Here is a 14,246-nt window from a genome sequence, read left to right as displayed (position 1 = left end):
ATCTTTGTTGCATAAATTTTTTTTTCATCTTTTCTTCCCTCAGAGAGTCCCCCTTAAAATTTCTTGCAGGGCTGGTTTAGTGGTCACAAACTCCTTTAATTTTTGTTTGTCTGGGAAACTTTTAATCTCTCCTGTTTTGAATGACAGCCTTTCTGGATAAAGAATTCTTGGCTGCATATTTTTCTGATTCAGCACACTGAATATATCCTGCCACTCCTTTCTGGCCTGCCAAGTTTCTGTGGATAGGTCTGCTGCAATCATGATCTGTCTTCCCTTGTATGTTAGGGACTTTTTTTCCTTGCTGTTTTCATTATTCTCTTCTTGCCTGAGTGTTTTGTGAATTTGACTATGATATGCCTTGTTGATGGTCAGTTTTTGTTGAATCTAATGGGAGTCCTCTGTGCTTCCTGGTTTGATGTCTGTGTCTTTCCCCAGGTTAGGAAAGTTTTCCTTTATGAATTGCTCACATAACCTTCTACCTCTGTTTCTCTCTCTTCCTCTTTTGGGAACCCTATGATTCTGATGTTCTTCCTTTTTAATGAGTCACTGATTTCTCTAATTCTTAAATCATGCTTATTTGCCTTACTCTACCTCTTTTTTTCTGCTTCATTATTCTTTATAAGTTTGTCCTCTATATTGCTGATTCTCTGTTCTGCCTCATCCATCCTTGCCGCCGCAGCATCCGTCTGTGATTGCAGCTCAGTTATAGCATTTTTTATTTCATTCTATGTTTTACTTCTTTTATCTCTGCAGAAAGGGATTCGAATCTATTTTCGACTCCAGCTAGTATTCTTATTATCGTGATTCTAAATTCTGGTTCAGACATCTTGCTTATATCTGTGTTGGTTAAATCCCTGGCTGTCGTTTCTTCATGGTCTTTCTTTTGGGGTGAATTCCTTCGTGTTGTCATTTTGAAGGGAGAAAAGGAATTAATGAGGTAGAAAAATTAAAATTAAAAACACACACACACACACACACAAATTGAATAAATGATGCTAGATCCTAGGTGTGTTTTGGTTTGGGTGTTGAAAGTGATTTGACAGAGTAGAGAAAAACGGGGGCAGGGAGGAAATCATTTGAGAATTTGAAAAATGAATAGACTGAAGTAGACTAAAATGAGATGATGGGAGTAAAATAGAATTTGAAAAAATTTACGCAGAAGTAAAGAATATAATAGAGAAAATCAAAGAAAAATATTTTTAATAAAAATTGAAAATAAAAATGAATTTTTTCTCTTTCTGTATTCAAGAAAAAGAAGTGAAAAAGGGAGAGAAAAAAGGAAATTGAATAGATGGACCAGCTAACAGATTGAAATTGGACTGAAATTACTTTGTGTTCACCTAGAAGTCAGTTTATGAAGTGCTTTATAGTCCATAAACTAAGCAGGCAGTGAGACTTGTGTTCTTAAAGAGCGAGGTTGGCCCAGTTGGGTGGGGCTCAGTGTAACGGCTCCATCTCCACTAAATGGCACTGCTAACCTACTGGAGTGGAGTGTTGTGGAACTCCTAGGTGCATATGCGCATGTGCGGGAGCAGTGAAAATGGCGTTGCCCAGCTACCCAGTCTCTAGTATCGGAGCTTTGTTCTCCCCGATCAGCAATTGCACACCTGTCCTCTGTCTTCAGCTTTCGTCCACTCCCTACTTTTTCACTGTCTGTGATCAAGCCCCAAGCAGTACCCTCTCTCCTGGGTTTTCCCCAGCTGCTACTTCTGAAGGACTGCGGCTTTGTCCCATTCTGCCCCTCTGTGGGAGCGTCTCACCGAGCAATGGCCGAACAATGGCCGAATGTCAGCTGCACCCAGGAATGCTTTCTGGACCCTGCCGCTGCCAGTGCCCTAAGACTGCGGCCAGGTGCCAGCTCACCCCAGAGAAAGTTTGCGAGATAGTGTAGCAGTAGCTTTTCAGGGATTATGGAAAATCACAACACATCTGGCCCCAGGTTTCACTCCCAACGACATTCCAGCACCAGCGAATGTGGCTGTTCTCTGGGGTCTGCTGGGACCAGGAGGCTTCAACAGTGTCTACCAAATGTCCTTCCAGCAGTGGAACCGCTTTTCTCCATGTGGCCCAAGAACCTCCCAGACCCCACTCTGCTCCTGCAGATTCGCCCTTCCCACCAGAGCACCGCCTGGTATGGAGCTGCAGAGTTTCATACTTTGTGCTCCCCTTGTTTATGGTTTTAATGGAATTTAAACCCTCTCTTTCTCCTTTCTCCCTTTTTAGTTTAGTTCTTGCCACTGTTTCCAATTTTCCACTTTCTCTCCAGCTGCTTTTGGGGGTGTTGCTTTTCCTGTATTCTCCCCACCCACCCCCCCTCCCCCCCGCCCCATCTCCATCCTCTCTCTGCCCACAAAAGCACCTCCCTGCCCTCTGCGGCTTCTCGCTCCCCAAGTTCACTTCTCTGCGCCACGTACCTGCTTAATTCTGTGGTTCAGGTTGTGCAGATTGTTTTCTTAATCCTCCAATCAGTTTTCTAGGTGTGAAGGATGGTTTGGTGTTGGTCTGGCTGTATTTCATGGACATGAGATACACAAAAAACTCCCATGCTGTTCCACCATCTTGGCTCCTCCCTCTGTTTGGTTATCTTTCAACGGGTGTGCCTCTGCAGATCAGTGTCCCTCTATCAGGGCTGAGTATCTTCTCAGGCTGTTGTGTTTCCTCTTCTAAGTCGCAGAGCATGGCCAGAAGAGAGAGGGCCTTGCCACATGCTCTCACATTCTTGGTGCAGTGACTTACTGTGTGCTCTGCACATGACAGCAACTGTTGGGGCACAAAGACCAATGAATGACCTTTGTCCCAGGGAAGGTGTAAGGCAGAGAAAGCACCAAACTTCAAAGTGGAAAGCCAAATAACAACACAATGGTTTTATTATATGAGGTAACAGTTAAGAAAAGCCCCCAAGTGGGACCATGGCCATGTGCCAAATGGAGCAGGTGGTGAGAGCTTCCGGATCAGAAAGGGGAAGTCAAGGAGGCCTCTGGGAGAAGTGGAAACTTGGCTTTGTCCTTACTAGAGAGGTAGGATTTGGAAAGGTAAATAGAAGAAAGGTGAGGCTGGAGGCCAGCATATATGGAATCTGAGTCATGACTTCACCAATAAACAGTTTTTAGACCCTAGGCAAGTGATTTTCAAAGGTTCAGTTTCCTCATCTGCAAAATGGTTATAACATTATTGCCACAGTTGGATCCCTGGGAAGGTAGACTTGGAGGTGGGGATTACTGCGCAGGAGGTCTGTGAGGGGGTGTTCATGACGCCAGCACATGTAGAAAGGAGGGGAAGGAAGTGGACTATGCACAGGGACACATCAGCCTGTGCCGTGGTCTCAGTGGAGGCCTCGACGGACCCTGCAGAGAACTCTGAAGCTTGGATGGCCCTGCAGAACTGTCCAGAGTTCGGGTGAGAGGGCCAGGCCTTTGCAGCCCCAGGTCAGTCAAGGACTGGATATGGGCCATCTAGGAAGGGATTGTGACTGAAAAGGACATTCTCCAGGCAAGGTTCTCCACCAGTGGTACCCCCCACAGTGGGAGAGTACCTGCAGGGCCTGCTACGATGAGCAAGTGATGTAATGCATATCAAACTGATACATACAAGTGGCATTCTTAAGGAAAAATCAAGTATTTAGTGCCTATCATTAAGGAGTAAAGAAGATAGCTTTTTATTCAAAAGACTATAAGGAAGGGCATACAAGCGATGTATTTCAGGGATACTAATTATATCAGGATACTAATTATATCAGGGATACTAATTATATCAGGATACTAATTATATCAGTGTTAATTTTTTCAAATTTTATTTTCAAAAATATTAAGCCTATAGAAATGTTGAAAGAATAGCACAGTAAATACTGACATATGCTTCACCTAGATTCACCAGTTGTTAACATTTTGTCACATTTGCATTAGCTGTTCACATCCTAATTTATACATGATTATAATAATTATTACTGTGTCATTTGAGAATAAATTTCACTCATCATGATGTTTCACACCTAAATATTTAAGCGTGAAACTCCAAAGAACATGGATATTCTCTTATGTAATCTCAGCAAATTATTAAATTTAAGATATTTCGCATTGATATATACCATAGACTATACTAACCAACATTCAAATTTCACCGATTGACCGAATAATACCCTTTGTAGCAATACTTTTTTTCCGACCCAGGATACATGCCAGTTTCACACATTACATTTAGTTGTTAGGTCTCAACTGCCCGGCTAGCTCAGTCGGTAGAGCATGAGACTCTTAGTTGTTAGGTCTCTTTGGTGTCATTTATTCTGAAACAGCTCCTCAGTTATTTGTTGTCTTTCATGCCATTGACATTTTTTACGAGTACAAGATGGGCTATTTTGTACAATGCCCCTCAATTTGGGTTTGTCTATTATTCCTTTGTGATTAAATCTAGGTTTTACTTTTTTGTTATGGTATCCTATATAAATGATGCTGTGTCCTTCTGAATTTTTAAAAATTTAACTTGGGAAGTTACAGATAGTAGTCAGGATAGTATAGTTAATCCCATTGGATTCATCAGTCAGCTCAACAATTATCAACCCATGGTAAACCTTGTTTTATCTCTACTTCCAACTATTCACCTATGTTACTTTTAAGGGACTCCCATTCACCGTATCTTTTCATCCATTAATTTTTCAGTAATATGTGAATTTGAACCTGTTCCTTGACATCTCTCTTTGGGTGTCCTTGAGGCATTTCAGATTCAGGATGTCCAAAACTGAACTCCTGGTTGGTTTCCCTCCCAAACCTCCTCCCTTCACAGCCTTCCCCATCTTTACATGAGAAAGGTAAGATCTAGGGAAGAACAAACCTTCCAGTTCAGTTATCAGTGCTTCTAAAGGCTTAGTGTGTGGTGGTTTAGGGGTGTCAGACAAGTGGCCTCATCATCTCCCACAGTGAGAAAGTAAAGCTTTCTAAGGAAACTGGGGAGTAATGCATGTGATGACCCCCTGCCGTGTTTCTTCTAGTTCTCTCCAAGCTCCCTCGTCAAGTTTAGGGAGCATTCATGTATGCAGTGCCAGGCCTAGAGCAGACCCTGGTATAGTGGTCAGGATGGAGGGCGTGAAGCAGGGAGACAGCAATTGCTGCAATTTGAATCCCTGCTCATCATTACTAGTGTGCATCCTTGGACAAATTACCCAACCTCCTTGTACCTGAGATTTCTCATCAGAAAGTAGGGCCAATATTGGTTCCTACTTCACAGGGTTGTTGTGAGGTGATCTCATGTTGAGATCATGAATGTATGAAATGCACTTAGGATAGTTTGTGGCACATAGCATATACTCAATAAAATGTTAACAACTTATAATATGACTCTCAATATCCATGTGGTTGCTGCCTCTTGAAAAGCCCCAAGTGAAGTATCTGAAGGTGCTGGCATGTGTTAGTCTGCTAAGTGATGTTTTATACCTAAGGGCATCTGTGGGCGAAGAAGCTGTGAAGATATTTATATAGTGTTTTTGTGGGTTTTTTTAAGCATGCAAAAAGAAGTGCCAGGTCTCTGGGAAAATATCAGGAAGTTGTTGAATATAAAAACCAGCGATTTACCATCCTCCAACACTTAATTCCCTGTCACAGGTACTTCTTACTCCTGTTGGGAGACCACTCCACAGATGAATCTCACTGCTGGGGGCATGGACAGCACTGGGTGTTAGCAGCTATTAGGTGGTGCCGCTCAAAGTCTTTAGATTGTCAGCAGAATCACAAGAAACCAGTATTGACTTCCTTCCTGACTAAGTAATTTCCATGCACATGTGAAGAAAGGTTGCTATTCATATACGGATGGATGGATGGATGGATGGATGGATGGATGGATGGCCCTTTGTGACTTCATGGGCTTCTGTGGCTTCAAAGAACTCCTGAAGCTTCTACCCTCACAGCAAGGGTAGAAGGGTAGAAATCCAAAAGGGTTTCTGTTGAGAAGAGTTTTCTTTACCACCATTAGCTGGATTTGATTTGAGGCCTGGCTCCAGAATGGTCCAGTTGGTCAGCTCTCAGCTCTGAGGGGAGTAAGTGACACACTATTGCTAAAAGATCGATCCTCTAACTCTAATACACAGGCCAAGACAACGTGTCATGCCACGAAGGTGTTTTTCAACCTGAATGAATAGTTCTCCTGACCTTTATATATCAAGTAATCTCACTAGAATCCTTGGCTTTGCTACTTAGGTATGGTCCACAGACCAACAGCATGGAGATCATCTAGAAGCTGTGAGAAATGCAGAATCTCTGCCCTCACCCCTCCTAACTTAGAATCTGCATTTAATAAGTTCCCTGGAGAATCATATCCATATTAAAGTTTGAGAAGCACTGAATCTAAAGTATTTTACCTGGAGGGAGTTTGTTACCAGAGTATGAGTTGGGATCACCTTAATAAAAGCCAAATATAATATAAAAATATACCTATGTCTTTAAGGCCTCAATTTTTTATTCTTTTTTATTTACTTGTTTTCTATTTTATTAAGGAAGGTATAATTTATATCTAATAAAGATTACCTTTTTTACTGTATAGTTCTATGAGTTTTGACAAATGTGTAACAATAAAATTCACTCTATTTACCATATAGCTCTATCAGTTTTGATAAGTGCATATAGCTATATAACCATCATCACTGTCAAGATTATAGAAGTTTCTATAGAAGATTATAGAACCTCCAAATATTCCTTGTGCTTCTTCTTTGTAACCCATCTCTCCCATCATACCCTGCCCCTGTCAACCACTGATCTGTTTTCTGTCCCTATAGTTTTATCTTTTCCAGAATATCATGTAAGTGGGCTCATCACTGAGCATTATTGGTCCTAATTGTAAATGGATGGTAGTTGTGGATATGGATCTAAATCTGTGAACTAGATATGTTAGACATTTGTAGTAGTTTTTTTCCTTTGTTTCCCATAGAATTGTTACAAGGAGAGCCAGGTTTAGTGTATAGTTTCAGGCACCTCATGAGCACTTGTCCTAAAGGTTTGTGGACCCACTAAGCCTGCTATTAGAGGGACTCACTACCCGGGAAATTCTGAAGATGAACTTCTGGTTTCCCTGTCAGGGACTCATCAGGTTCTTACAGTGGCCAAGAGGTCTTACTGCCTGGAAACCATGGGCAGAGGGGTGGACTCTAACATCCTGCTCAGTGGGACAAAGTTCTAGGCATGGGACCCACCTTACTAAGACTCAGCCTGAGAAGGGGCACCTATGGAGAAGGCCTAAAGGTCTCAGGGAGCTTCTGAGCCCATTTCTCCAGTTGGAAGTCAATGCCCTGAGAAACATCCGGGCCCTAAATTTTCTTAATGAGAGGGATGGGAGCTCTTTGTGGTGACCACAGCTCTGAATCACCTCTGCGTTAATAATTAATGCACAGGCACAGGAAAAACAAAGTATCTGTCTGCATAGATGTGTGTTTTCTCTTTGGAAAATACAGTGACACATGTATCAGGCTTCTTGAAGTCGTCCGTAGCTCATTGATGTTCTGGTCTTTTTTAAGGCCTTTTCTCCCTCTGTTTCATTTTGAATAGTTTCTAATGCTATGTTTTCAACTTAACTCGTCTTTTCCTCTGCAATGTCTGATCCGCTGTTAATCCCAATCAGTATATTTTTGATCTGAGATACTATAGTTTTCATCTCTATAAGTTTGATTTCAGTCTCTTTTTAAAATATTTTTCACGTATTTGATTAACATGGTCAATATATTTTCTAGTTACTTGAACAAGTATAATATAGTTTAATTATTTTGGTGTTCTTATCTGCTAATGCTAATATGTGTCATTTCTGTGTCAATTGGTTGATTTAATCTTTCTCCTAATTTTAGGTAATATTTTTCTACTGCCTGGTATTCCTGGTAATCTTTGCTTGAATGTCTGGCATTGTGAATTTTACTTTGTTGAGTGCTGGTTATTTTTGTATTTTTGTATTCCAACAACAAAAAAAAAAGTAGTCTCAAGTTTTGTTTTAGGATTCGGTTAAATGAGTAGGAAACAATTTGATACATTTGGGTCTTACTTCTGAGCTTTGTCAGGTGGGACCCCCGGCAGCCTTCAAGCTATGGCTGATCATAGCCCATTACTGAGGCGAGACCCTTCTGTGTACTCTACCTAATGACCAGTGAGTTGTCGGGTTTCATAATAAATGACAACCTGGCAGGTATGAAGAGGCAGTCTTCATAAAAAGTTTCATAAAGCAGTTTCCTCTTTATAACTCTTTTGCATGGTTCTTTCCTTCACCTCAGTAATTTCCTCACGTGCATGCAACCCATTTCTATTTAACTGGATCATTAGGCTCCATGTGGGTATATAAAAGTTTATTTAGTTCACATATTTAGAAACTGCTTTTGTTTTATTACTTTTGTTTCTTAATTATGTAAAGTGCTTCCATGGGTCCAAAGTCAAATCCATAAAAAGGCATATTTAAAGAAGATAGCTTCTATCCTTGATCCCTTACCCTATTCTCTCCCTTCCACAAATGGGAATCATTAAAAAAAATGTATGGCTCATCCTTTCATTTAAAAAAGATATTCAAATAAAGGTATCATATTTCTCACTTCTTAAGAAATTGGCAACACATTATACACACTTTGGTCTCTTTCACCTGGCAATATATCCTCGGGATTACTTCACAGTAGTGTATAGCAATGGGCGCCATTCCTTTTCACAGCTTCCAAGATGTCCTTTGTGCGGAGGGACTGTTTATTCACCCTTTCCCCAGATGGACATATGGGTTTTTCCAGGCTTTAGCTATTACAGGTAGTACTATAATGAATACCCTGTGCATTTACTTTTTTTGTTTTATTTCCAGTTTATCTTTGAGATAGATTTCTAGAGACAGAATTGCTTGATCAGAAAGTAAATGCGTATATAGCTCTGGTAGGTATCACCGAATGCCATTTTGCATTCCAACCCAGCATTGTATGCAAGTGCCTCTTCTCCGGTTTCTCCACAGAGTATGTTATCAAACTTTTGGATTTTATGTTTTCTACTATCTTCGTCTCTCACTCTCTCTCTCTCTCTCTCTCCCTCTCTCTAGTAAACTTAGTCTTTTACCTTGTGACCTATTTTCTTTGCTTTTGGTATATTTTTTGGAATATAGGAAGTTGTATTTTCATCTCTGTCAGCAAACACACTTGAGAGTCAGGAACAGAAAATGTCTCTAAGTCTAGACTTGCAGTGGAAGAGAAGAAGCCACTTTTGGCCTCAGGGTTCAGCTGAGCTTTCCAACCCAGTTTACCAGAAATATTGTTTATTGAGAATCAACTGCTGTTGCTCACATGGGTTAATAAAAAGTGACACTTTGACAGGGGGGAGAGGGTTAGTGATTTTTGTGAATTATCTAAATGAGGTGAAGAAACTCACGGTGCCCTAACATGTCGGAGGAATCGCTTTTCCAGAAGTGTTGGTTTTGGTGTCACCGGTCGTAGCTGTTGAACACCTAGAGTCGGTGTGGTGATGTGCGGCATCATGCCCATTGGGCATTGCTCTCCTGTAAGTAGGCAGTGAATAGATAGTCTTTGTTGAAGAGGACGGGAGGAAAGGTGGTTCCCGTGGAGCTGCCTAGTGTGTTTGGTGAGATGCACTCACGACTTACCTGTGTGAGCATGCCCTACACAGTGCGTGCCACTTTGATACTCAGAACTGGTTTACGTATTTGTGGGTGTGCATCATAGAGGCCTGTCCTTGGCCAGATGGCACTGGATCCTGTGTTAGCTGCTGCAGCTGCAGAGCCCTCTTTGAGTGCTGCAGGGCTGTGGAGAATTTTCTGGCAATTTCATTGTTGAACTCTCTTGTCCACTGTTTGAAAAGGTCTGGGCAAGGTTAGAGCACAGCTCTGGCCGAGTGCTGTGATGAGGGCTGAAGTCAACTATTTAGAGGCTGCAGAAGGCACAAGGAGGTTCTATAGTAACCCTGAGGTCAAACATAGTAATTGGTTCAGTCTCAGCTAGCTGCCTCAGAAGTTCTTGAAATTTTTCTTTCACTTTCAATCACACGATGACCTTGACCGAAGAAGGTCAAACTGGAAATGAGAAGCCCATGACCTTTATTGTTCTTCTTGTTAACCTGATACATGGCTCATCATGCAGTAGCAATCACTTGTAAAAGAAAATGGTGGTGGAGCGTTAAGCACTTGCTAAAATACTTCCAAGATGGAGTAGCATGAGGTTTGTAATAGTATCAGCTCAGGTTCTAAACTGGACCAAAGCCATAGCAATGTTTATGTGAAGGGAAGCTTGCTTTCAATGCCCAGAGGGGTGATAAGGAACGTGTGCTAAGCCAGACACCTGCTACCACAGGCGGCTCTCACCACACATCTGTGAGATGGCAAAACTCCCCATTTTATAAGCAAAGGAGTTGTATTTCAGGAGGTTAAGAAACCTCCCTACTGTCACACAGCTAGTAAGTGGCAAGGCTATGTTTAGAATAGAAGTATGATTAATTCCAGGGCGCTTAGGTGGCTCAGTCAGTTAAGCAGCCAGCTTTGGCTCACTCAGGTCATGATCTCCCGGTTCACCATTTCGAACCCTGTGCCGGGAGCCGGGAGCCTGCTGCAGATTCTGTGTCTCCCCTCTCTCTGCCCCTCCCCTACTTGTGCTCTATCTATCTATCTCTCTCTAAAAAATAAAACATTAAAAAATAATAATAAGCGGGGCGCCTGGGTGGCGCAGTCGGTTAAGCGTCCGACTTCAGCCAGGTCACGATCTCGCGGTCCGTGGGTTCGAGCCCCGCGTCGGGCTCTGGGCTGATGGCTCAGAGCCTGGAGCCTGTTTCCGATTCTGTGTCTCCCTCTCTCTCTGCCCCTCCCCCGTTCATGCTCTGTCTCTCTCTGTCCCAAAAATAAATAAACGTTGAAAAAAAATTTTTTTTTTTTAAATAATAATAATAAGCGTCTAGGTGGCCATCGGTTAAGCTTCCAACTTCAGCTCAGGTCATGATCTTACCATTCATGAGTTCATGCCCCACGTTGGGCTCTGCACTGACAGCTCAGAGCCTAAAGCCTGTTTCGATTCTATGTCTTCCTCTCTTTGTCCCTCCCCTCTTGCACTCTGTCTCTGTCTCAAAAATAAATAAACATTAAAAAAATTTTTTTAATTAAAAAATAAAAAAAGAAGTATGGGTAATTCCAAAACTAGTGCTGCTAACCACAGCCAGGGTCGGATGGTGCCAGTGAGAGCCAAGTGACACAAAAGCCCGGGTCCCCATCAAGAACCCTAAATGTTCTAAAGGAGCCTTTCATTCCCATGAGCCTTCCATGTGCCTGGCATCATGTTCTGGAACCTACTTGTGCTCATTTTGTTGTCATAAGTACATGCAACCATACCTTAAAGATGAACAATCTGTGATTACAGAAAGGCCAACTGAGACACACAAGGCCAAAGCTAGCTTCCAGGCTCGGTCTGCCGCTCTCAAATCCTAGGTCCTGTTCCATGCCTTTCTCAGTTGGTGGGTATTTGGTCTCTATATTTTGACAGCATCTCATCGTCTCAGCCCAGGCTTCTCCTCTGTTAAACACATGTTTTTAATACAAAGAACTTGGCATTGCAGGATTTCCAAGTGCTTTCTGAATAAAGCTCATTCTATCTCACTGATTGAAATAACCTTTCAGTGGAGAAATAGATGATGTTCTCTTCTTCGCTTTCCAAATCTCGTTGAAGAGGTGTTAGTTATGCCTCCAACATTCCCTTCCTTTAATAAAAGGTCAGTGTCAGGCAGCAGCACTTCCGAAGGAACTGCTGATTGAAACCAGCATTTCAATTGCAAAACAACAAACAAAAACTTGTAGGAAAGGAAGGCTTGGTGACCAGCAAATGAGGGCTTCTTGCCTATGGAGCAGTGGTTCCAAATTTACTTATTAGGTTTAAGAGAGCCTTTACAGAGCTGGTCAGACTTCATACTCAGCTGTGTCAAGATCTACAATCAATTAATTGTGTTTTTCTTGAGAGTCTGTCATGTGAGGTGCTAAGTGCCTTGAGGTGCATAATGAGGGAGACACCTTACACCCTAGCTAAGGAGACTGGGCACCTGAAGTGTGATTCACAAGACCGAGGAGAATGTCAAGCATCACCTGAGTGCAGCCAACACCCAGGGAGTTCAGGAGAGGGATCCGTCTTTTCAAAGGGATGGACAGGTCCATGCACTGCTCACATGATGCCTTCTCACTCTCATGGACCCGTTAACGTCTACTTGCCTGGCCCAGGAATTACTTATCTCCTTTCTGTGAAGGTGAAGCTCAGCCTCATTATTGCTAACCCACATGTCAGCCCATTTGTCTCTGGCCCTTAGGTCTCAGCAACTTTGGCTCAGGCCCTATGTCCATGTCCTATGGTAGTTCACAGCCCTTTCTGGGAGTTCTGAAAGTCCCTACAAGTTGTACATATCTCATCTTCTGTCTCCCATGTCCCCATGCTGCACCATATTGGTCTAGACTGAAAATCTAACCTCTTTATCCATTTTCCCCAATACTTCTACTTAACCAAATCATTTGTGAGGGCACTAGACTTTTTTGGAAATTTGGAAGCCAGTGATAAAGGCATCGTGTCACAAAGACTTAAGGTCACTTAGGCACCCCTGTTCTTAAAGAAGTGCTCGGTAGCCACCTGTTGCAGGGCCGCTCACTGGAAAGCAGGCTCTGAGATCATTTTCCTGCAGAAGGTTTCCTGCATGGGGGCTGGCTCTCTGGGTCCACTCGTGTTGGGGGATGGAAGGAAGGCAGACTGAGCAGAAGGAGAAGCTGGGCTGTGGTACTGTCTCATCAAGGCCTCGTTGGCCAGAGGGGATGTGCTAAAGCTGGAACGGCCCTGCAAAGTTGTCCCAAGTTGGCTTGAGGGAACTAAGCTTGAGAGCCCTGTGCACACCAGTCACGGGCTGCAGGGCCACAGAAAGGGGTGTTCGCCCTGGCACAAGGGCAGCTCTCTAGAGGTCCATGGGCTGAGGGCTCCCTGCCATGCCCACTCGCCAAAGTTGGGGAATGAGACTTCAGTCCTAAAGGGGGATCTTGGGGTACAGCCCAAAGTCCGCTATACTCCCAGAGGTCTCCACCCCAGCTTCACTCCAGTTTTCCAGCATCTTTTGCTTTCATCCCTTTCTCAGGAGTAAAATAGAATGTTCTCATGCCAGGCACCTTGGCAATTCCTCTACTTCTTGGGCTTTTGCTCTTATCTGTGTCATCAGGATTTCATCTTCCCTGAAAAAGTCTTCTCTAGGTATTTTTTCAAAATACTGCATGTGTGTGTGTGTGTGTGTGTGTGTGTGTGTGTATACACCAACCGAAGCTTAACACACGTGCACCCAAATTCCAATTGTTCCATTTCAGTAACAACAGGGCGCATCATAGGTAAATCGCTGTAATGAGCAGAGGTGGATTTTAGGATTTTTTTTTTTTAATTTTTTTTTTCAACGTTTATTTATTTTTGGGACAGAGAGAGACAGAGCATGAACGGGGGAGGGGCAGAGAGAGAGGGAGACACAGAATCGGAAACAGGCTCCAGGCTCTGAGCCATCAGCCCAGAGCCCGACGCGGGGCTCGAACTCACAGACCGCAAGATCGTGACCTGGCTGAAGTCGGACGCTTAACCGACTGCGCCACCCAGGCGCCCCTTAGGATTTGAATGATCTGAATTTACAACTTAGCTCCCCTTCTTATGTTCTGGTTTTGGACAAGTCCCTTTGCCTCTTCAAGCCTTGGTTTTTTCACCTGCAAAATGGAGAAATAATGAGCATAAGTACTATATATCACTCTATTTAGTACTAAGTGGGCACCCAATAAATGCTAGATGGCTCTTTTCACACCTCTTTCTGGATCTTTCAACTGCCACCCAGCGGGTCCCTGACTTTATGAATTGGTATCTACTTGACTATGAAATGCATATTCTTTTTTTCTCCACACAAAATTGAAATCCTGCTCCCAAGCAAACAGTCCTGAAGAGGGCCCTTTAACTGTTGTCAACTGCAAAACAGATGTCCAAGTCGGGGAGTGGGGACCAGGTGGGGGCACAAGTTCAAGGACTATTTAGGTAAGAAGTATCAGAGCCTCAGTCTTCCTAGTATCCCTTGTTTACTCTTCCTTGCTGATGTATTTTTTTTTTTCCTTTTAGAGCCAAAAATCAAATGTGTTACTTGTCTTTGATCACCATTAAGATCATGCCTGAATTGTAGTAAATTTGTACTTTCCCAGCTGGGGCAATAAGCATTATTTTGAAACAATTAAGCACATTTAGGATAAAGCTGTAATAAATTCACACAGCTGTTCCTATA

The 14,246-nt window shown here is 42.8% G+C and overlaps 1 protein-coding gene across 12 annotated transcripts in view; it reads left to right on the top strand.

Annotated features, from left to right (window-relative positions):
* The window catches only part of NEK11 (NIMA related kinase 11), a 275,620-nt gene that overhangs the window by 221,584 nt on the left and 39,790 nt on the right, over window positions 1-14,246 (top strand). The window contains exon 17 of one of the 12 annotated variants that reach the window (XM_045503663.1): window positions 2,041-2,084. The exons of the other annotated variants lie outside the window; for them this stretch is intronic. The gene's annotated coding sequence lies outside the window, so the exon portion shown is untranslated. Of the gene's footprint in view, window positions 1-2,040; window positions 2,085-14,246 lie in introns of those variants that run through there. 12 annotated transcript variants of the gene reach the window in all.

This window comes from Leopardus geoffroyi, chromosome C2 (genome assembly GCF_018350155.1).
Source record: "Leopardus geoffroyi isolate Oge1 chromosome C2, O.geoffroyi_Oge1_pat1.0, whole genome shotgun sequence".
In the NCBI taxonomy this organism is placed as follows: domain Eukaryota; kingdom Metazoa; phylum Chordata; class Mammalia; order Carnivora; family Felidae; genus Leopardus; species Leopardus geoffroyi.
Note: the sequence above shows the minus strand (reverse complement) of the source record. Positions and strands in the feature narration are given on the sequence as shown.